Source organism: Micropterus dolomieu, linkage group LG06 (assembly GCF_021292245.1).
Source record: "Micropterus dolomieu isolate WLL.071019.BEF.003 ecotype Adirondacks linkage group LG06, ASM2129224v1, whole genome shotgun sequence".
NCBI classification, from domain to species: Eukaryota; Metazoa; Chordata; class Actinopteri; order Centrarchiformes; family Centrarchidae; genus Micropterus; species Micropterus dolomieu.
Genome location: NC_060155.1, coordinates 7,945,885 through 7,971,280, shown reverse-complemented (window position 1 = coordinate 7,971,280; position 25,396 = coordinate 7,945,885). Strand labels below are relative to the sequence as shown.

The following is a 25,396-nucleotide window of genomic DNA, read 5'->3' as shown; positions in this document are numbered from 1 at the left end:
AATGAACTGATTTTTAAATATTCCTCCAACATGCAGTGCTGCTGCAAGAGGAAAACAGAGAATCACAACCAACACACAGCACACAGATAAAAAAGCAATATAAGAGGCTTTGGAAATGCAACAGTGAGGATTTTGGCAGTTTTAGGATGCTATTGATCATATTACATATATCCAGTATTTATGCAGACATGTGCAATAACTGACATAGTAATGATGGTACCACATAACATCAATGCAGTGGAACAAATGTGTTCGCTAACATGTACGCCAGCTCCCCTAATGTGAAGCAGACTCTGCAAAAGGCCAGAAGAACAATCTATGTGGACATCTTACATAATTTCTATCATCAGGTCAAAGCCAAGTCTATTAAGGATGCATTTACTCTAATGCAGATTGCAGATCACATGACTATCTAATTACTATCTGATTCATGCACTCAGGAATGGTAATAGCCCGTATCAAAGGCCAACATCTGGTTACCATGACAGTCTTACTGTGAGCGAATGGAGGGGGAGAGTGAATGGACACTAGATGTTGTAAAGTGAACCGTCACTTTTATGCTCAATATTAAGTTCCGAGAAACTCAGATTATGAGAATGTTCTGTCGTGTCTTTTGATGTATGATGCACCAGGGTACTTTAGATCCCATTCAGAGCTCAGTGTGACAGACGTCTTATCCCGGCTCAGGTTCTGTGACACATGGCGCTTCCACAACGCTGTGGGAGAAAGCATCTGCCTGTCCAGTGGTGAAATCTGCCCTGTAGCTAATACCAGGCACTGCACGCAAAGCCTGGATAAAAACAGGGCCTTCTGCACGCCAGCTTAGTCTTACCGACTAATAAAATCATTCATTTTTTTTTATCAAGTCTGTACTCTTCCTCTCACCATCGGCTGCAAACAGAGACAAGATTGACAACCACGTGAAAGGAAAGAGAGTGGAAATGAAGACAGGAAGAGGGAGAGGCTGAAATCCCCCTCTATAAATGCAGAGTGCAGAGCTTTCAAGAGTGAACCTTTGAACGGATTGCTGCCCTAGCAGAGTTATTTAAAGGTTGTGATGATCAGTTAAGCCGGGCTCCTTTCTAGGAAGCATAACATGATATTAAAATTTCCGATCTCAGGCTTGCAATCATATTGCAATTCAAGAAGTCAAGCAGAACAACCACAGGCTGCAGTGAACCATTATTTTATATAACTTTTTAAGAGTAACTGTTTAGTCTACAGTATAAAATACCCCCCAAATGCCTTGGTTTGTTTGACCAACAGTCCAAAACACAAATATATTCAATATACAATTAAACAAACAAACAGAGAAAATCTGCAGATTGTCACATTTGAGGAGTCAGAAGCAGTGAATGTTTGTTTTTTGTATTGATAAATTACTTAAAGAAACTAATGATTATCAAAATTGCTGTTGGTGAACTAGTTGAGTAATTGTTTTGGAATAAAATTGTCCTTTGGAGAAGATTGGAGAATACTGACGTCTTCCATTTGTCTCATTTAAAATATTTGAACTTCTCCATGTTGGCAAAACACAGAGATGCTTTTAACAGATGAAAATTCTTCAAATCTTCAAAAAGGAACCTATGATCATCATAACATCATGATTGTTTTGCACACTGCACGCAAAAACATCCTACATGCCTATCCATGAATGTGACTGCACTGAGTTCAGGTTCAGTGTTAATGACACGTGTTATAACAACTTTAAGCTAATGCCATCAGGAACGTATTGTGAACAATCAGAAGGAAGTTTGGTTTTACTCCAGAAGACTCTTGAAGTACAAGAGATGGTGTGTTTACTTGGGTACTGATTGATAAAAGCACTTACACTTGTACTGTTGGATCCTGTTGGCCAACTATGGGCTGGCCACAGCCATCAACCCTTTTGTATTTCATGTTTTATTTTGTATTTTTAAATCAGACTTTTTTATTCACATGAATAAACTGTTTATCTGTTTTTGTGTTTGTAAATTCACTGGCCCCAAATTGCTGCTTTAGGGATGAATTAAGTATTTTGTATAGACATTTTGAATAGAGAATGTTCCCCAGTTTAGACCGAAGTCAGTGAACAGAATATTATTCATCAGCATTTCAGCTGCTGCTGTTTAAGGATACAATGATCTCCTTCTACTTCCCTTTGTTTTACTTTGTAAAAAGCAAACCCTTCACTGTAAAGGCGCTGTTGCCAGCCAAAATAGACCAGTAGGACAGTGTGAATCATTCATGGCCAGGCGTACGGAAAGTGTGAGGGTGAACCCGTTTTGCCCGGAGCAGGGATGGACCTTGACTCAGACGCTGGCTCTGCGATAGGAAAGGAGCGCCCGCATAGAAACAGCACCAAAACATGAACATAACCACACTGTGGGCCGCCATAGCTACAGAAAGAGATGTTTGCCTTCTGTTTTGTGAACTGGATTTTTGATGATAAATTCCCTGAAGCACTGATTGTGCGGTACACATACAACTTAATTTAGACAGGCTGAAGATATATACTTTCTTGTATTGCTCAAAAGACCTTCTCTCTCTCTACTTCTCTGTGATGGTGTGTTTCATGAAATATTTTCTAAATTGTCTTTAATCAACAAAATGACACACATACATTTTCGACCTTCATAGTCTCTTTTGACGTTTCTGTGCCCGATCCAAACTCAGCCTATGTGCTGGTGCACTTGACGAGGGCAATCCACTCTGAGCTGAATGCTGATAGGCCAATAGTACATGTAGATTTTTGGGCAACTCTTTCCTGGCATCAATTACATTTTGTGTTAGACATGTTGTTTGATCTCGTCACGGCACAAACTGTCTGGTTTTCCCTTCAAAGGAAGGTAAACAGATTTGCTTATTCCCATATTTAAACTTGTGAAATTCAATTTTGAAGGTGTCTCAAATAGTTCCATGTCAAAACGACTGAGAGTGATGACACATTGCCGTTGTTTACCTCACGGCAAACTGCACCTCTTCTCATCTTTTCCTATAATCCTCCCCATAAAGATCGGTTCATTTAACCCACTTCAGCCACGAGAATCCTCTCCAAGACTATAATTATTTTTATTTGATGATGACAGACTGTAATTCATGGTTTACTCTAGTTATGCATTTACTAACTACATCAGATGAGTGAATCTACACCAGTATCTGCTCTGCTGCTCTTCGCCTTCCCCCCAGGTCCAGTCTCAGCTTTGTGTCTCTGTCAGTATCTCCAACACTAGTTGTGGTTTAATTCCCAGCCCTGGTGACAGGGCTAATCTCTCTGGGGAGACAGCGGATTAGACGGCATCTTGTGCAAAGCTCGTCAGAACCCCAGACGACCAGGGATCCCTTATTACTGTATACAGAAGTGAGTTTGAGGCTCGGAGAAACAACAGTGTGATCAGAGAGTAACAAACACTGATAACCTGTACAACCAACTCATTCTGACTAGGGATGCACCAATCCAATACTGATATCGGGCATTGGCCCAATACTAACTCAAATAGCTGGATATGGAATTGGTGACAAGTGGGCTGATCTATTGGACAGATCTATTCAATTCAATTATGCGTGTACTACACAATTTGCCAGCAAATCGAAAAAAGCAACTTCCATTTTTATTGTCAGCCACTTGGCAACAGTATTGTCACGACTTAAAGCGCTTGGACACCAAGCATATCATGTTCTCTGCTAATGATTTTAAGCTTTAGCAATGGCTAAATCTAAAAACTTGGATTGGACAAATTGTTGTCAGTTGTTGAAAGCAAGCGGCTACAACTGTCAGCAATGCTACTGGGATTATATTTTCCAAGGTCCTTTAGTCGATTTTATGCCAAATATAAATACACACACGTAGTAGGTTTGAGTTTTAGTACAGTAACCCACTTATACAACCACAATCCTAATTATCCTGTACAGGATCAATAAGATTAGCATTTCACATAAACAGTGCTACAGAGAGGTCATAACGGCAGGTTTGATGATGAACAGATGGTGAATCTCTTCATGTGGAAGTATCTTAAAAGGTAAACGCTAGAACTCTTCCTGTGTCACCACCACTGTATAATGCAGTCCAAACAGTGTAACAATTCACTAAAAAGAGGACTTTAAAAGAGGTATTTGGTCATTTGTTTTAGCATTGCCCTCCTGGAAATCTGTTGGGCAGTTTCTTTAATTTTTTTGCTTTTTTTATTCCACAGAATTTTCTTCCTTGTCAAAACCTGGCCCCTACATTACCCACAATGCAACTTGGCAACCGGCCGTTCAGTCTGCCCTGATCTGCAACACACACACAAACACACACACACTTCCCTGTTCATTGTGTGTCTTTCTTCTACACAATTGCACATGCACACCACAGGCACAAACACACAGACATCTCTCTTCATCATCATCTGAATGTGCTGCTCTCACAAGCCTGTTAGCATGGGTTAGTGGCAGTCAGTCATGCAGTCATGCAGGCTGGCAGGCAGCTCCAGCTGGTGTGGGAGCAGGCTGTAGTACCAGTGCTGCTGGTCTTACTCCCCTGGGTCTTTGCCAGCCTGCAGGGTTAGCAGATTGTGGTGACACAGTCGTTACCCTGCTGGGACTGAATGAACCAGGCGCCGTTGGTCTCGACTGACTGACTGTACTTCTCTGGCCTTCTCCTGTATCTCCTTCCTCGACGCCCCATTCCTTTCTACTTGGTCTCACTCTCCCCCAATTCAATCACTCTTCCTTTTGTTCTCTCCCTCGTTTTTTCACATGCCTGCCCTGACTACATCTGGCCTCACATATGTCACCATGGCGGACATCTGAAACGTAGGGGAGAGGCGTTCTCACCAGTGTGTTGGTCTATCCTTCAGAGACCGTTATCATCAAAGTGAGGTCATTGTAGAAGCCTCATGTAAGGATTATGGTTGAGAATAAAGACTCGATTAAGTTTAAAGTACAGTTGAGATTGAGTTACGTTTTGGATTTGAGTTTAAGATAAAAGGCTAGAGTTAGGACAAGGTTTAGGACTGTGTCTGGACTGTACTTAACTAACTTAACTTAATTTCTGTGGTACTCAACTGTCCAAATTGCCATATCAGTGTTTATGTTAGAGTGTGTGGGAATGTAAGAACATCTGTGGAACTGTTTTGTATTGCGCCTCTCCGTTCCCATGTGAACTGGAGTTTCCATGGCCACTGTTGTGAGAGAGCAGTCTGCCTGTCCTCTGCTCAGGGCCAGATGTTCGAATCTGCCCTAGGGAGTAGACCTCTGGTCCAGCTGATGATCAAGTACTTCCTTGTTTCTTTCTTTCTTTAATAAATACCAAAACTGTTTTTGCAACGTATTTATTTGTTCAATTCTGCACCGGGAAATAAACAATTTCCAAGACAATGCCCAGTTTGAATAATATATCCATGCAAAACGCTCAACAGCATAGAATATTATGAGACAGGATTGTCAAACTCTGGGAGGCTGTATCACAGTTCCTATCATTTCTCCTCCAACTTGATGCTTGTTGAAGTTAAAAGTGGAATTACACTCTTCAGGAGTTGCTCTTGAATGTATTTGATTGACTAACACAGTGCACTACTGGATGACGATGTGTTGTGCCACGACAATAGCCAAGTCAGACCTTGTGTTTTTTGCGTAGACACCAATGCTGTGAATGCAGACTAAAGATTAACGGTAAGGATTAAAATCTGAATTAGGATTTATACCGAACACCAAACAAGGTTTTTCAAATTTTTTTCCATTTATTCTGCTTTTGTTTTACCATTGCATAAATTAAATAGTCAAAATGTGCTTTTTACTCAGTGTTTCCCGCAGGATTTGGAGAGACTATGGTGGTGGGTCCGAGGGCTGAGAGAGTTTAGTAAAAAATAAATAAATTACATGTGTCCATTTACTTTTAATGGACACATGTAATATGTTTTATACTTTCTGTGAATATAATCCAATTAATCTTATTTCTATACTATAGAGACACCTTATGTTGAAAATCAGATGTTGTCACATGTGTATCCTCACGCTAAATTCATCAAGTCTGACCCAATATGATAAATGTTGTATGTGGTTCTCATATTGCGCAACATGAAGACTTCATAGCCTCTCTTCAGGTAGGACTCTCAGACTGCAACACTGAAACACACACAGAAACTGACAGGATAAAGTCGCTAACCTGCCTGTCAGCTCGCACTGGTCCGTTTCAGTGGATTTACCATAAAGGCTTGAATAAGCGTGCACTCCAAATTTACGTGCGGCTAGCTTAATCGCCTTTTCTAAGAAGTCAGCCACTGATGGAGTGGATGTGCTTGGAGACAATTCCGCAGAACAGTGTCTGCAAATGGCGATTTCTATGTCTTTTTCTGACACTTCCACACTGCTGACATGTCAAAACGTAATTGTTCCGAATATTCAGTGCTTCCCTAGATTGAGTTGAAGTAGGGTTTCATTTAAGGCAAAATCAGTAAGGACCTGGCTTTAAATCGAAGGTAAGAGGTAGGGTTAGGTTAACGAGAAAAGGATTTAACTTTAGGCAAAGCCTGAACATCACTCGAAAGTCCCTTTTCAAAACAGTCTGTGGAAGGTCCCCACAAAGCCAGTTACACAAATGTGTGTACACATGCCTGCTCTGTCCTTGTTAGGGTATGTTTGTAGTAGAAGTAAAGCTTTAAGATGATGCCATTCGACGTGCATGATGTGTGTGACAGTGTGTTTATGCTTAACACATTACTTCCAGCATTGCTCTACCCTGCACTACAATTAGTTTAGTGTCACAAGTCTGCATTAACTGTATGGTGTGGGTTTGTAAGTGTGGGACTGATTCAGGCATCCATTATTGTCAATCCAGGTCTCAGGGAAATGTATTCAACAGAGTAAAAGCACATTGTGACAATAGCTGGGTGAAGGTCTGCTGCTGAAAGGAAAAACACGCTGCTGCAAAAAATCTTGCAACACGATCCTGGAAAAACTGGTGTGTTCACATGGGAGAAGGAGACTACTGTGTACTCAGGCATGCCTGTTTGTGTAAGACACTGAGGCATTTCTGGATCAAGTGCTGGATGACATCGTACAATGACATCACCAAAAAAATCCCAGTGTGGGAAGGAAAAAGTATTTTGGGGGCGGAGGATGAGTGAGAATGGGAACACAACGAGTGTATTTTCGGCAGCATCTGTACTCAACAGCTTGGCCTATTTATGATTTTGCTCAAAGACTGTAACACAGTGCAGAGACCAGCGTCTGGCTCTGTAATGGGATTTAACAGGAAGTGTGGTGTGACCAGCGAAATAGGGCGGGGTGGAGAGCTAGAGGGAGGGAACGGGGGGAGTCGAGCACAAAAGGAGCTGCGATGGCGGCTGGATGCAGATAAACCCCTTCTCAGCCCTGACAGAGGGGCCTAAGACTCCATCACAACAGCATAAATATGGCTCACCCGGCGGGAGAGCTCAGAGAGATAAGTCGCTGTGAAATGTTTAGAGGCAGATTATATTAGTGAGATCTGGATGAATGAGCGCTCAATCTGGACTGTAATCCGTTTCAATAAATTAATTAATACAGCACACACACTTGAATGAATGCTCAAACCTGTCACATGCTCTCATTTTATCGTTTAATTAAATTTTTCTCCATCCAGGGACACATTCTGATGCATAAGTGTTTTCTTTTAAAGCTCCTGCTACACCATGATCTCTGCCGCTGCGTTATTTTTATAAGGAAGATAAATCTTTAGCTTGCAGCACCTGCAGTAGGCATAGACAGTCCTAAATATGCTGCATCTGGATATGCTCCATCCGCCAAATATGAACCATACAACCCATTGGAATTCAATGCGCCATTAAAAAAAATGGTGCACAAACCCCCGTACTGGCTACAGTAAGGCTACAGTGAATAGCGGTGGCAGTGCCATTTCAAAAAGCCCTAAACCAATCAAAGCTAACTAAATTAAAGTAATCCGGTAGAGTGTGCTGCTCAGCTGATGTGCACACCACACGTGTGCTTGTCCGTACATGTGTGTCTATCTGCAGTCATCAGTCTCCCACATGTGTCTGAGAACGTGTGGGTGTATGTGTTTTGTGCTTTTGTCAGTGTGTGCCTGCCTTATTTTCCTGCATGTGCGTACGAGGCCGAGCGGGTTTGTGGGTTTACATACATCTGCCAGTGTGTGCATTTGTTTGGCAGTGAGACAGGCTGAATGCAGCACTCTGCGAGGTCATTCCAATGTCAAGGCCATCCCCAGTGGATGTGAGCATCTTGTAAACAGACTCTGGCCTCGCCCCTGTATCTTGACATCAATAGCTGTCAAGAGATTGCTCTTCACCTCTGTGGTGAATGTGAAATCCTTAATGTTAGAAGAGAAGAGAATTGCTTCCTTTGAATGCAGGAGCAGAGCTTCGGAGAGGATGCCAGGCATGGGACTGCACATCACTCTTCCCACACATCAGTTTTAAGGACATTACAAAAATGTTTATTTGGTGAAATTGAAAATGGGGACGTTTTGGCATAAAGCACCCCACTGCTCATAATATGACATCATAAATGTCCTTTACACACGATCTTATGCTGCACTAATCAAAGCTTTTATATTAATGCATCAATGCATGTAATGTGAAAGGGATCGCTTGAATTATCATCCGACCCTGTGGTCCCCCTCTGTAAATATTGGACTTTTGTCAGGAGAACACAAACTTGACTCCAAGTGAATACTTAGGTTGCTCCATGTCTGCTGGTTGTGTAAATAAGCAACTGTTAGCTGACACTTTTGCCGATATTACGTGATAACAATATGTGAGTGTTATGTTTACAGCTGGTTCCGCTGCTCTAAGTACAGACATCATAGCTATATGTCCATTACGACCATTTATGGACAACTATCTATCCCAGTGTGCCTTCCAGCATCTGAAGAGCTAAGTTTTTGAGGGAGACAGCAGAAAGTTGAAGCATATTTGTGACTTTAGTTGCTAGATTTAGTGTGATGTTCTTCTGTTTTCAAGGCCATATATGTTCATAAACCTTCATAGTGTTATTTCACTTTCCTCAAATCACAAAAAAAAGTTTTTTGAAAAACATCTCTGTCATTCAGTAGGTAGACCATGAAACTGACTGCCAGCTTTCAACAGTCTATTTATAAACTCCATTTATCAACATTTCTCAATAGCAGAGTGAGGAGATTGTTTCCAACCATGGTAAATGTGCTGCCTTGTGTGTTTTAAGATATTCCACCAAGTTTTATAAATTTAGCTAACTAATTGTATTCTTAATGCATCCTCAGTAGAGCCCAAACCCGCAATGCCAAACACTTTGCAACACAAGCTGCAGCCAACTTTTTTATCATTTGTTGTTCAGGTAAATTTTTCGTATAAAAAGAAACTGGGAATTACTGATATTTAGTCCTGGATGTCAGATCCTTCTTTCAGTCCTCGAATGCAGCAAACTATTTATGGCTGAAATGCGATAATCGTATAATACGGGAAATCTATTATCCATATCATCGCAAAAATTTAATTAACTGATTATTTGACTAAGGACTATCTGTCAACCGTATTTCAAAGAAATTGAATTATAACTTTTCAAGATATCTTGATGACAGATAAAGAGGGGTGAAAACATAACTACCTACAGTAAGAAGCACATTTTCATTGTAATTTACAATACAGTTTATTGATGCTTTTGCAATAAACATGACAACAAAGGCTGTAGATTAACAGGTGTTGTATATGAGGTGTCAACAGTGCTGCTATTCTTAGCTGCCCACTAAAGACTTGTAGGTCCTATAGCAGATTGAGAAAACATTAATTCTCCTAGGAATCGACACTGGTAGCTATAGCATTCTCACATGCACAGGTCATATATCATCCTGTGCTGCAACATGAGCACAATATGCCTGCCTGTGTGTGTGTGTAATTTAATATTTGTGTGTATGTGTGTCTGTCGGAGGTTGCGTGTGAGCAGCGGCGGGTCACTCCCATACTGTTCCTCTTCACTGAGCTGGTCCTGACCACAGTCGGAGACCTGACATGCATTTCAGAGCAGCACAATAGAGCTTTTATGGGGCATGTCATTCCTCTTTCACTTACGCTTTACAAATATCCCTGAACAACCCAACAGCCTGGCATGCTGCTCGCAGAAAACATGATGCCACGGTGCCCACTGGCGCCAACCAAAGACACAAGGTTGAGGCAACTTTTTGGTGGAATAAGAGATTTTCTACTAATCCCTTGTACAGAACAGAGCCGTGCTGATTTGCAATAAAAACAACAGGATACAGTAATTTGCTGCTAATAATAATTAGCAATTCTCTTGATTAGAGGATAAGAACTAAACAATTGAACACATGAAGAGAGAGATAGTTGTCCTCCACAGTAAATCAGGTTTAACAAAATACCCAAGAATCAGCCTTGTGATTAGTCATTGTGTGTCTGTGAGTGTGTGTGTGTGTGTGTGTGTGTGTGTGTGCGTGTGTGTGTGTGCGTGTGTGTGTGTGAGTGTTGCGCAAGCATGTTACATTAACTTGCTGGCAAACTGAGTGTGGTGTGCTGAATCAGCAGAACCAGCAGTAAGGAGAAAGTAGGAGAGAGGAGAGGCTACACTTCAGTGAGCGCTCCCATTAGCAGGTTTAGCTTCTCTGAAATGTATAATCACAATCAGCTCCACCTCAGGGTTCCTTCACGACACAGCGACTGGCCAGATTCATTCATATTCTGTCATTTTAGCTGAAGCTCTGCCCAGCGTGTCTTACAGTAAAGTAATCTGCATTTTTCTGCATATAGGCAGAAGTAACAAACGATGAGGAAAGCAGCAGTTCTGTATGACAGGGCTTTAGCAATATATATTGGGACCCTTTAATGATGCGCAGTAGAGAAAATGGCATTAAATAAAGCAAAGAAAGAGGCAGTGAAGATTGTGTGTTATCTCTGTGAAGATAACAGCATATTACACCAGGTGGAGACAGATAAGAAGGAGGGCATGTAAAACCCTCTTTTATCAACCTTTTGGAGTGTGCGACCTGCACAACTCCACCAATAATGAAAAGAAATGTGTGACAAGCAGCTGTTTCCACTGCCAACAACAACAGACTCTTTTGAATCATAGTAATTTTATACTCCTCAGATTAATATCTAGATATATGTTATGACTACCTGAAATTAAGCATTGTCTACTTGCAACCCCTTGTCACATGTTATATGTCAATAAGTGTTTGATTTGAATAATACCAGAGGCCTGAGGAGGTCAAAGTGTCCAGTTGTTCACAAGATCCTGTCCTCTTCTTTCCTATCCTGTAAATCATACTGAGACCCCTCAGGTTTATCTTATCTTTATCTGACCCCCCCTGATCAAGATGAGAATTTTTAGGCTTACTGGATGACATATGTACTTTAATACCAAGTAAGTAGACTATTGTATATTATCAAAAAGAAAAGAACTGTATTGATTAAATACAAATGCTTTTGAATTCTTTGAACAATTAATGGTAACGATGTCTCTGCACAGAAGCTACGCCGGTTGGTTGCCTTGTGAACAGTAGTAAAGCCAGAACATTTTCTCACAGCAATTAATGACCCATCGCCTGGCTGGGCTGTCCATCTCTCGCTGCCATGGTAATGGATGGATTGAGACGGGCAAATCGAAATATCTGACCTGGAAATAGAAGGACTGAGAGCTCTGTAACACAGAGCTCTGACAAATTGATTCAGTGTAATGGATACAGTTACACTTTAAGTATTACAATGACAGTAACATTTACTTATACTTATATTCTACAGATACATTTTTTTTTTCAGGGGATGAAATCCTTTTGGTAGTTGAAAGTGACCTGTATTCATGCTTGCGGCAGCCACATTGGTGTGTTTGCGCTGAACAGAAGGAGCAATTATGCTTAAGAATAAGAACTAAACTAAAACTTAATTTGCAGATAATCCAAGGAAAAAAAGATACCACAGCACTGCCCTGATACTGTTTGACTGATAGATGTTGTTTGTTAAGCATAAAAAACACCAGAACAACCAACTTCCCCCCCAAAAATCACTAGTCACAGTTTACCGCAGCCTGTCAAGCTTTCCGTTCTCGTACGGCAGTTCACACAGATAACGAATGCAGATTTAGCATTGAATTTTTCTATAATTTTTAAAACTAGGGGTCTTTCATATCAGAGGTAGAGTAAAGCAGGATTCTCATTACTAGATGTCGACCATCGACTTTGCTGGATGAAATGACAACTGTGGCTGGCAGATTAGATCAGATGTTGCTGGCTTGCTTGCTAATTAAATTAGCTACTTCAATTATTGGCTGAAAACGCCATCTCTGGCTGACTTTTTAATGCCTCCATTTGACTCCTTTTAAAGTGAGAATCCTGTATCTTTAACATGCTTGTGATTGCTACATACATGGTAGTCTTATAAACTTTAAAATTAAAAAAATGAATGTGCTAGCCATGAACTGGACCTTATTTTAACGTAACCTGTAACCGCACAACTAAATTCATGTAGGTATGATCGTCCTTGGCCTTGGAAGTAATTCTTGGTTAATACTGTAGGAAATTAGTTGGATATGCTAATGATTGCAGCTTACATTATAACAGATAAACACACCATTTAATCCATCCCTTATACTATGATAGAAAAGCAATCAACATTGGACTACACCAAATTATGTGCTGTGGCTTACACAAAAGTATTTTGACACTTTTATTGTCATGGCTTTCAGTCTTCAGCAATAAGATCTCTGGCTATGGGCTGTTGGCAATTTAATTACAAACCACTCTAATCAATCCCTGCTTGTGCTGTTATTAATAATGTTTTAACAGTATGGAATATATTATCCCATAAAATGTGATATTTACACTGTGGGATGCCCTGACATTTTCATCAAACACTGTGGCTTTAAAGAACAAACTGACGGACTAGACGCAGCCATGATAAACAGTGAGCTGCTGTGGACCTGATTTAGCCCTTTCGCTGATGTGGAGGGTTGACAAGCGCAGAAGTGGCACCTCCACCCCGCCGGCTCTGTGGTGAGAGAGCTGGCTGGTGGTGGAGTCTAACAGGGTGACAGGTCCCTGAGTACTAGAGGCCAGAAAGGAGAAGTGGTGATTGATATTTGTGTTATAAAAATGGACATGAAGAAACCACCAGACGGGATGAACCGACATCAGTGAACAAGTACATTTTGAACAGATCTCCAGCCCTGAGACAAGAACTACCACTGTACTACTAAATACATCTTCAAAAAGTAGCTTTTTTATTTTATTTTCTGGACTTAAAATACGGTAAAGTAAAATAACGAAAACAAGAAAGATTAACCCCATTAGACAAAAGTGTGGCGGGACGTCCTGGTAGCTCACCTGGTAGAGTACCGCAGTGGCTCGGGTTCGAGTTTGGCCCAGTCCTTTTACCGCATGTCATCCCCTCTCTCCCTCCTTTGCCTTTCCTCCCACTGTGTGGTGGTAATGCCCAAAAAATATCTTAAACAAACCAAGTGTGATATTGTCATTTATTTTACCAGGAAGCTACAAGTCCAAGATGACAATAAAAGCAGAGTTGCAGATGGCAACAATAGCCTAAATGTAAGACGAGGATAAAATCAACTCTGAAACTAAGAAAAATGAATGAGCAGTCCAGGTTATAACATTGCCCTTGGTGAAACCATGAGTCTGTGGGCAGCTCCCAGGTGGGAACATGTGTAACTATGAATGGGCTGCAGGTCAGTGCTTTGTAAGAGCACGCAAATTCAGCAAAACCCTTCCCGAGGGAGAAGCAGTTGACCAATATATCTGAAAGGCCTTCACTCCACTGCTCTGTCTGGAGGTCATCTAATGCACATCGGATCTAAAAAAAAAAACAGACTGCATTCTCAACGACAGTTCACACTCGTGACTTTAAGTGGAGGCTATAAAAAAAAATTTTCAATGTGTCACAAGAGTCGTCCCGTTTGTGGAGCTGCACTAACAGCTATAAATGACACTGTGGCTCAGACAGGCCAGGAGGTGGGAAGAGCTGCCATGTCATCTGCCTGCAAACTCCTCAGCAGGTCTGTAGAGTATTCTGGGAAGGCAGCCTGGCAGAGTGCCAGTGGTGTGTTTTGTGCAGAGATAGAGAGAGTCATGTGGGGAGGGCAGGGGAGGCGAATGTCGCTCTGCTCTCATCATAATGTACAACAGAGGAGACGGAAAAGATCGGCGAGAGTTAGGCTTGACTGGAGCCCCCAGGCTAAATAATGCCGACAAATCACAAGCAGTAAGAGATACTACATTTCCCATGCGGTTGCTGCCACAACAGATATCACTGGCTCAGACATGTAAAGAAAAGGGATCAACTCTTCTTGTATGCAACCTGTCTTGAACTAGTTGATTCAGCTGAGATTCAGAATTTCTCTTTCAAAAGGAGGCTTAAAGGACAAATCTTGCAATGTATTGTCCAAAGCGACATAAAAATGAATCTCTTTGCTGCCATCAACAAATCGCACTGACAAGACGTTTGTGTTAGCTGTGTTAGCTTGTATTTGAAATCACTTGAACATGGAAGAAAATGAAACATTTGATCAGCATGAGAGAATCTGGGTGATTGTTGGCTCTGGCCTGTTGCAGTACCTTTTTATCAGCCGATCCACTTCGATCAAAGCTGACTGATTTTAAACAGTTGCGTTGATGCGGTTAGCCAATGAGCTAAAGCAAGCATCGTGAGCAGCAGCAGCATCTTCTTTTGCTTATTTCTCTTTACTTGTGAATTAAAGACGATGATATATACGTGACCTAAACTTTCAGCCACTACACAAGCTTTGCAGAGGGGAAGTTAACAATCTATTACACTCCATGTCTTGTACTTTAGAGTGGGCATTCAAAAAATGATCTGATCTACTGCATGCTCTATTTACCTATTAGTTAACTAGATTATTGCTCTCTTCCTTAAAGGCCTTAAAACCCATTTTCTCAGCTAGCTTTTTACTATGAGTGATAGGGCCCTGCATGGATACACAATCTTTTGGTGACAGTTTTGGTTATTTCACAAGAGGGATTTCTGTATTTCTCTGAGCTCTTCTCACTGGTTTGAAGTGGGTGGGGCATAGTCGGAAAAAACGGTGATGTCACATACTTCTGTAAACCAATCAGCATTTAGCAACATTTGAATCCCTCACCCACACCACCCTGATAAAAAAGACTGACTTTCTTTTAAACACCTAGAATATACCTTAAAATGTTTTTTTTATATTTGATATTTGCTAATCTTACAACAAATATCAATGTTACAGAGAAATACTTAAGCCAAGCGAGTCTTGCTGAATCAATAATCAGAACACAAAACCTGGTGAGAAGTAATGTGTGGAAACATTCTGGATTCAACACCATACACAACAATATTTGGATAAGGTTAAGGCTGTTTGCTAACTTTGTAAAATGCAACATGGTAACAATACCATGACAACATATCTGTGTCACCTGTTAGCAGGCTGATTATATAATTGTCAATAAATCCTATTAAAGGACCAAAAACAACAATGAACTGATCCTTTTCCAAGTATTGTCTGTATGTTCAAAAAACCCGTATAGCATTTTTTTCAACAACTTTATACCTTTAGACATCTCATTTTAGAAACAGAGGTATGTCAGGGGTCAAAATAATTGATTATATGCATAAATAGAAAATACCTTAATAGAATCACATAGATCAGACAGTTGAATTCACTGGATCAAATCTCATTCCAGTATAAATGTGGGAAAAAAAACACAATAAGCCTATTTAGTCTGTGCTATATCTGATTGTTTCTGTAAACAACAGCCTCTGAAGATGGCTGCCGGGCTTTAATTAAGCCTTTATCAGCGGCTTATTAAGCTTCAGCCTGTGATTATCATCTAGCTAGGGACTGCAGCCATTTCTAAGATCATCTACTTTTCATAATTAGCATGAGCCAAGTTGTTTTTCAAGAGTCTGGTTCTTAATTCTATGATCATTAAGTATGTTTATGGTAATAAGGAATAACTAAAACCGTATAACTGCATGATAATAAACTTCACTAAACTATCAGTCTATCTGGGACTCTGCAGAGGTAGCCTGGACGTCCCTCCCACTGGGCTCCAGCCATGTTTCTTCTGCTCACTAATGGGCAGCAGACAACAGAGCGTTATTCTCATCTGTGACTGGAGCTTGGGAGGAGGAGTGTTGGAGGAGGACGTAGGATGGGGGATGAGTGGCCGACAGGGCTGTCCAGCTGGCTGATAATGAGGTCGTCCTCACCCCCGCACCAAACAGTACTTCACTGTCCTCTTGTGTGTGTCAAAAGGTTCACAATAGGTTGGTAATAAGAGGGAGGGGCCTTCACTTCTGCACACATGCCGTCTTTGTGGCTTGAAAATAGTAGGAGGGGAGCCAATAAAAGAGGAAAGTGAGATTTGAAATGCTGTGTTATTACCCAATCCCAGTGGACCACTGAGAATGTTGTAAAAGATAACGAAGTCTGAGCTCAGGTGGCAGCAGAGGCCCAGAGTAATCTAGAGAGTCGTTACCCGGACTCGTTATCAGACAAATGGAGATTCATATCATAGGGTTTGTGTCCGTAGGTGCATGCAGTTACCAGCTAAAATTTAGTTATGAAGTGTTTCTGAATCTGTGGAGGTTTCCCTCCCTCGGCTGAGCTGGGCCTTGTAAATCTTAAGAAGGAATTAAGTAGAGCAACAGCCACGGTCGCCCCTCGGTTGCTGCAGAACTAATTACTACTACAAAAAACTAAGGAAGTATCAAACATCAAAAGGTGATGCACAGATGACCTGAATAAAATGTTTGCCTGGATCTTGATATTTCTAAATTTTTATTTTTGTGTTTTTGTATCATGCTTCAGTTTACAAGCTATTGCTCGTTTTGAATTTTATATTTGATGAATCATTAAAAATAACACCTTTTATCCTATTAAGCTTTTCTCTCCATGTCCTCTTTACAAAAAGGAAGTGTAGCATTTAAATATTTGACCTACACCAAGGTTTCAATAAAAAATATATTTTTTAAAAAGAACCACTTATTTGTGGGTCAATGCCAAGGTTTGACTCTATGTGGGTCACACTTAAAATACTATAGACTATTTTGGATAGAATCATCCACAAAATGCCATCCACTAAACTATTACTTTAATTAAAGAATTCCACTTAGTATTTTAATTTATTATGATCAGTGACATTTTCACACACATATCTGTTTTGCTACTCAAGTGTTTTGGTAGTGGCTTTACTGCCAGGGATTTTATGAAACTATGTATAGAGGGATTCAAAAACCAGTCAAACATCTTTATCGCTATATGTGTTAATGCAATTTAATATGCAATCCTCAAGCTAATTCTGTATGATGATTTATCCTATTCTCTTATATTTTACAGCATTCTGATATTCATTATTAGTCATGGTAGGGATCACACAAATCCTGTTGGAAGCCGTATGAATGCTATATAAAAACCGAGGATGATAACGAAGACGTTTTGGGACACAGTTCATGTCTGAAAAACATAAAACAATAAGGTTTAAATATTAGGTTCAGGCTGTTTTAAAAAATCAGCTACAAAGCAGCACTGACAAACTCTATGTAATGATTGCTTCAGTGAGAAGTGGCATGGTAAGATTTTAAAGAAACCGGATAATGGTCCAGCAGAGATGAGAAAAACAGGAAGAGGGGATTATTTCTCAAAAGAAGAGCTATTGAGCGCCAGTAGAAGAGGTGGATGGAGGGATAAGATTCACTGAGATGTCACAGCTTTTGATGAAGTCTTGCCTTGGAGCGTAACAAGCCGCGTAGGCAGGTCTCTGTCTTTATTGCTGAAGTCATCATTTAATCACGACTGCATGCAACATACAACCCTAGAGAGATGGGAGTGTCAGCATCTCTCTGCCTCCCCCAGTCTTCCACTCCTTCTTCTCAGCTTCTATAACGAGCGCACTTCAAACGAAAGCATGAATCGATAGGCTTCCACGTTGCTCAAATACATGCAGCTACATCTACTTCTTTGGAGAAAACACTCAGGGGCCCATGCAGCTTCCAAGACCGGTATATTTCCCGTAATAGAGCTCTTAAAGAGGACTAAAAACAATACTGCAAGCTTGACCAAGCACAGCTCTGTATTTTTTTGAGGAGCTTATGTGCTCTTGGACTGTAAGAAAGTTAAAAGTGTGATGAGTTGTTGTAGAAAACAACCCAACTCACATGGGACATCTGCTCAGTTTAAAGTTTACATTTGGCTGGGTATAGCTTTACTTTACGTTACAACGTTAAAGATACTTTAATGTAACATGTTGTACAAAAAACATTGTTTCATTTAAAGCTGCACTTTCTATTTACAATAAAAAAAATGACGATCACCGATTATCAGCTCTGCAACTCCCCCTCACTGCTAAAGAGAATTTTAGAGTCTCATTGTTTTGGTTTTATAGTCCAACAAAAATGCTCTAAAAGTAGACTGTACACCAGGGGTGGGAATCACCAGAGGCCCCACAATACGATATTATTGCGATTTTAAACATATTGCAATATATTGCAATTTATTACCTTTTTTTCCAGCTTGTGGATTGAAAAGCAACTAATTTTATTATTATACAGTACATGAGAAGTTTACCAAAAAGTAAACTTCTCATATACAATTTATATAATAAAAGATTGTTACTTGACTTGATGTGTATCGATACAGTATTGTCATGGAAAATCGCAATACTATGCTGCATCGATTTTCTCCCCCGCCCCTACTGTACACTGCACCAAATTACAAGTTAGAAACTAGCTGGTGAACATACTAAATATTTCCCTTGGGAGTTGATGGAGACCAAAACTGAGCTAACGGTAAATATTGGCCAGAAACAACAACTCCAAAAAAATGCTGCTTCTTGTCTGCTGGATGTATAAATATGTAACTGTTTACTAACACCATATCAACTTTATGAGGTGATAAATATTAGGAATAACCAAGTAGTGCGTGCGTATTTTCCATTTCTTAACCACAACCTGCAAAGGCTGTATGAATGTGTGTTCAGTACAGTTTTAAATAATTGGTACTGCAGATGCATTTTGTTCGGTACCAAAAGTTTTTGAGGTTTGAAACTTGCCCCAACTGTGTGTCTGATGTACTGCTTCCATATCTGTTTTTTATGACAAAGGATGTGATATTCTTCTCAACTAGACAGCCTGTAGGATCCTCCTTTGGCGTCTACACATGTCTGTTGAAGCAGCCCTGTATCATCCTGCTGCTGTTGGCCAGAACTACGTGACAACCCTGTGTGACTCAGACAGTGTCTAACCCCTGCCACATCAAATAAACTCTTTTAGTCCATCAGACTACAGTGGACCTCACTGACTCCACATACGCCCTGTGGTCTCATCTATAAACAGGGGTACGCACTGACACAGAGAGAGCCCACACTGAACATGTGACCGGGCTGGGATTATTTACAGATGCAACGTAAAGTGAGAAGCTTACATCATCATAGTTTTGATTTAAAGGAGTGCTGTTCTGAAGCCTCCTGATAAGATGAAACACTTGGTCAACAATGTGTCTAACATACAATACTTACTCGTTATCAGACAAATGGAGATTAAGTTGTCATCTAAGTTTTTTAACTTAAATTACATTTAGATGTTTCCATCCTCTGAAATGAAAATATTCCCTGCTTTACTTTGTCCTATATTCTGGAAAATTTTAAAATTTTGTTTGGGCAAAACAACCAATTTAAAGAAGCTACCCTGGGCTCTTCTGATGCAATTTCTCCAGTATTTTCTGACATTTTAAAGTATAACCAATTACTGTATTAAAGTGCAAACTTTTCAACAGGTTTTTATTAAATATGCTTACAAAATTAACCCACCTCACATATAGAAAACATAAAGTATTGATTTCTTTGGTCACTATGGGCAGAAGGCACAAAGTCTTGCCATATTATGGCGATGGCTCAGTGTGTAACATACATGACTTAGGTGTGGGAGACCCAGGTTTGAGTCAGCTTTGTGTCTAACTGGATGAATAACGTCCAATATTATTCACCTCACCTACTCCCGAGAAACAATTTGTGTCTCTTTAGCTGCTAAATGCTCCACTATATGTTCAGCATGTTTATCTGTTTGACCCCTTTTACCCGCCTTTTTGTTCAAATAAAAATATTAACAATAGAGCTTTATTAGTAGAAATAGCCTACAAGTGATTCCACAATCGTTCCACATACAGCACATAACTCGGATCAAAACTGACTCTGTACCTGTTTTATTGAAGACTATATTTCAATCAAGGCTATGCCCCATAATATGCTACAGGGAACTCTATTTTCCTGATGGCATGGCTGTTCCTTGTGTTTGGAGGAGAGGTGAGAAACACAATGACTCAGTCTAACTTACAGCCTGCCAAGCTGCTGTCAACCTCCCTCAATATAACTGCTAATACCATTTGTTACAGTGGAGAAGAGAAGCATCCAAGAAACCAAACGCGGATGGGCACTGTGGATGTTCTGCTGTTTTCAGATATAGGTTAAAAGATGAGCAGCGTACTGTGGTATGATGAGATAATGCTTTTTAGCTATGCTAGCGGCATGGCAGTCTGTCTGTCTGTCAGTTGGTCCACCACTTTGGTCCAGCCTAAAAAATCTACAACAACTACTGGATAGATTGCCATGACATTCATCATTCGCACTCGGGATGAATTTGAATAACTTTGGCGATCCTGATTTTTCATCTAGCCCCACCATCTGTCTGTAAAACGGATGACATCAGCCTCAGTGGGACTTGTGTTTAATGCTAATTAGCAAATATTTGCATACTGTCACACTAAACAAAGATGGTGAACATTCAACCATTCAACATGCGTACCATCTGCATGTTAGCGCTGTCATTTTGAGCATGTTAGCATGCTGTGAGTAGCATTTGTCTCAAAGCACCGCGGTGAAAGTCTCACAGGCTGTAGCCTCTTAGTCTTGTTCAAATATATTTCATCTTCCTGCAGTAGAAAACTGCCTATTCCGGATTATCTGTTGTGTTAGGGTTAATTAATCACCTAATAGAAAAGCTGCTGGATTATATTTGCCTTGATGGGCCTTTTTTTCAAAACTATTTTTTGGATTGTTTGTATAGAATATACATCACTATAAACATCATCACAAAGGGAACTAAAAAGGTGACAGCAACTCTGAACTTGCACCAGTCATGAAATCAATGGTGGAAACAGGAGACAAGCATGTAAAAAGCAGATATGTTTACTACTTAAAGAGAAATAAAAAAGTCAAATGGATGTTGAATTTTTACTAGCTTTGATACTTTAACTGGTACAATAAAATGAAATGCGAAAGACGAGTCAAGTCTCGAGATTTCTGAAGATTGTGTTTAGAAATGTGTTTTTGAAATGCTTTAAAATGTCCCTATGACCTAAGGCATTTAAAGAACACTTTTAATTGCTGCCACCGTGAATGCTTCAGGATGTTTTAAAATTATAAAGTGGCAGCTTTGATGCTTCTGTAAACTAAAACACTTTAGTCCTCTAAATGAACATGTTAGAAACATGTTCATACAGAGGAGGAATTTCATTTTTCAGGGCTTTTAAACTTCAAAAGACAGCACATCAGAATCAAAACACATCACTCCAGGGTTTCCTGCAGAATTGATAACTTGCTCTGCAGGTCATTTTCATATTTCTTGGGCGTGTCCTAATATATTATTTTACTGGGTAGATGCGGAAACAGAGATCAGATCAATCATCAGCCTGGGCTTGATTTTAATTTTAGTGTTAAGAAACTTTCCAGCTGGGCTGTAAAAGCAGGGCAGATATGTATTATAAATACTATTAGCAGGTAGCAAAAAAGCAATAACCAGGAAATGGCTGTATAAAGGGCCTCCAACATGAATAGCAGAAATAGTTCAGGAAATTTATGTTATGGAACAATTGACTTTGTCCCTTACACTTCAATGTAACCCAGCATCCCCCCTTTTTTATACAATACAGATAGCGTTATTTTTATAACATTTTCACAACACAGGTCTGACCTTTTAAACTTCAGTGATCTCTACCTGAATAACAGCAATATCTTATCAGTATTCACCTTCTCCTTTCCATTGTGTGAATGGAGAAATCGAGCAAACTGAACAGCCGCTGTGTGATGATAAGCTTTCCACGGACGCGTGTCACTGCAGCAGATTTCGACTTACAGCAGAGTCCCTATGCTACTCCTCTCCTCACGCCCGCTCTCCTTCCCATTGGTGGAGTCAGACACAGGATTTTAAATAGGTCAATGAGATTCCTTCACACTTTCCCAACAGGGAACCACAGCAGAGGAGAGGAGAGGATACGAAGGAGAAGTGAGAATCAGGAGATTCTTCAAAGCCACCATTTCTTCTGCTGAGATCTTGTGAGAAAGAAGTGAGAGAGGAGCACCAGGCGGACGGCTCTGACATGAAACAAACGATGTCTGCAGTTACTCTCACTCAGGCATTGTTGACGTGACTTGTTAAGAATGCAGGCATTCCCCTCTCGTGCCTTTGTAGTAGTGAAACACAGCAACAAAAGATGTTTCAGCAACTCTTGGAGTTACCCTCGATTCCTGTTTTCACATATGCGAAAAAAAATTATATTGCCAATACAAAAAAAACCAAAAAAAAAAACAGTGATAGTTTATGTTTTAATGACATTGTTAAGAGGATGGCTACATCCTACTAGAGGGGTTGGGGAATTTTGTTACCTTTGGACAAAGCCAGGTTTCCCCCTGTTTCCAGTCTTGATGCTAGGCTACGCTAACTAGATGCTAGGTGTGGCTTTAAATTTACTGTACAGATATGAGATCTGTATAGATTATTAATCTGCAACTATTCTGAAAATAATTGATAATCATTTTCATTCTGTTGCATGGGGGTAACAAACTGATATTTTTATTTTTAACAATTGCTTCAATGAATCACTTAATCGTTTAGTCCAAAAAATGTTACCATCCAAGGTGGTTTCTAAATTGCTAATTTTTTCAATTAACCAAAAGATATCTGATTTACAATGATACATGACAAAGAAAAGCAATAAATGTCTTCGGTGGACCCATGAAATATTCTGCATTTTCCCCCCAGTTTTGCTTGAAAATTTATTAAAATGATACACTAATTATCAAAATAGATGCAGATCATTTTTTAAATAATTTGTCACATTGGGCTCTGCCCTTCTAGGCAGCCCTACTAACCATGGAATTGAGAGTTTTGCTTTACTTACCATTTAAAAGTAAAAAGAAAAAAGTGGGTTTCCAGAAACAAAGTTGTAGTTACTCAATTACGCGCAGACCTCAACGTTTTTATTGGAATAACCTTTTATCAAAGGAATACTCCCTATAACAGCTGTCTACATGGTGTGATACTGCTATAGCTGAATGAGAAAATATTTTTGTGATTTGGGTAACTAGCTCCTTTAAATCATTTGAATATAAAGATGCTCTTAGTGCCAGCAAAGTGATTGTACTCCATATGTAATAATGCACATACTCCAAAGGGGAGTGTGGTGTTATAATGGATCAGCACAATAAAATACTCCTACACTTCCAAAATGTGTAGTAAATTTGTAGATTTTGGCTTTGTATTGTGTGGTGTACTCATAAGGTCTGATGTCCAGTCAATGCTTCTGTATGTCAACAAATCTGACACGCTAAGGAGGAAAGGCACAGATTATCATTTTTCCGTAATGAAAGTTGAACTTCTGTCACAGGGGACAGAGAAGGCCTAATAAATCACCTGATGCTCCTGTTATGCACGTTGACATTTCATTAGTTCCATTTCATTACACGTATCAGTGGGCCTCTCATCAAATGTCAGAGGAATAAAAAATCCCTCGACCAATCGTTGTTCGCCTTCCTGCTGACCACACAGACACAGCAGGAGCAATTTGCTCCTCAGGCCAATACTGTAACAACAGAGGGTCCTGTCAACCAGCCCCCCTGAACTGTTTAATGTCAGGTCTGTAAGCTGTGGAGCTGTGTTCGTATCGCAGGCAGGCAGGGCCTACAGACGTCTGATTACAGCCATTCTCCGTCACTCTGCCTCTCTGTCTCTTTGTCTCGCTTTCCCCCTCCCATCAGAGTGCACCAAAACACGCCAGGCTGTTTTATAACAGGCCTTCTTGTTGGATTAATCCATGCAGAGGTGCCAATCTCTGGGCCAGAGTCACGCTGTGTCGCCTCTGATAGCAGAGAACGGGCACAGGAACAAGAGGAGATGGGTTTTAAAAGGCCAGAGATGCCTAAACTATCAGGGGCCAGTTGCCCTTTTGCTACTGAGTAGAGAAAGTTTGAGAGGCAAAGTAGCTCACGAAGCTTGTTTGCATTCTAAAAGTATGTTACCACTTCACTTTACTGATACAAGTAAAACTAAATGGAAGAAGACACATGTGCCTCTTGTAGAATCCTAAAAACTAGTAAAAATCCAAAGGAGTTCGGAGGATTTTCTGCTTTTCACTGTGTTACATTACACCTGGGTCACAATTTACATTTTGTAATTAAAGCAGAAAGGGAAAGAAACAATGTTTCAGTCAAGCTGAGCCACTTTCTTATCAGTAAAATATGCTCCTCCTCTCTCAGAAATTTATCTCTGTGATACAGTCTATGTCTGTGACTGAACAACTCCAAGAGCAGACGGCAAATTCTTTGATTCATTCATTTAAATTCACCCTTAACTAAATGTTTGTAAACACTCTTATCATTCCCTGTTATGAACAATAAAAAGAATAAATGGGTTACCCACGGTGCATTATGAATTTCACAGGAATTAAACACTTTCAAATGAGTACACGGTGATAAACTGCCGGAGAAATCCTGGACAAAGAAACTGTGCAACAAAAGGAAAATATCGGGGTGCTGCATTATAAACGCACTCCGCTGGTGAAGGGGCGGGGGGAATGCATCATGTGATGTCGAAGTGCAGATCCAGAGACGGCTTGTGTTTTTCTGGGACAAACCTCAGGGGAACACACACACAAAAAAAATCTGCAATCATTTGGAGCATCCGCTGTCTCAGCCTCTCTCGTACTCCCTCGCCTCTTTCTCTGTGTACAGGAGAGTCTGAATCATCCTGTGGTCTGCTCAGAATTAAGGGTCTGGAGCTACCACCAATAATATAACTGCTGTGCAAATTTTAACAGCTCCTCATGTGGCCTGTCCTCTCACTTCCGTCTCACTGCTCGCCAATCATTTTTCTTCCAAAAGGTCAACAGTGTCAAACAACAGCAAACAAAAAGTTTGCATTTGCTGCATTAGCACATCCACACTAGACATGGATTTTCCGTCTTCGTCTGTGCACATGCAGCTCATGAGGGGCAGATAGGATGCCTTTAAAAAAAACAACAATGTTGCAAGCACAGATAGTTGAGGTCACAAACTGCTTCCGAATATAGATTTTTAACCAGTTGAAGACCTACAGAGGCATGTAAGACAGGTCAAACTGGCACAAGCTGGGAATTAAACCAGGTGCATACAATAAAAGAGAAGTCA

General features: G+C 40.3%; 1 protein-coding gene across 3 annotated transcripts in view; it reads right to left on the bottom strand.

Moving 5' to 3' along the window:
• LOC123972359 (microtubule cross-linking factor 1) overlaps positions 1 to 25,396 on the bottom strand; it is a 67,108-nt gene that overhangs the window by 35,272 nt on the left and 6,440 nt on the right. The window lies entirely within an intron of this gene.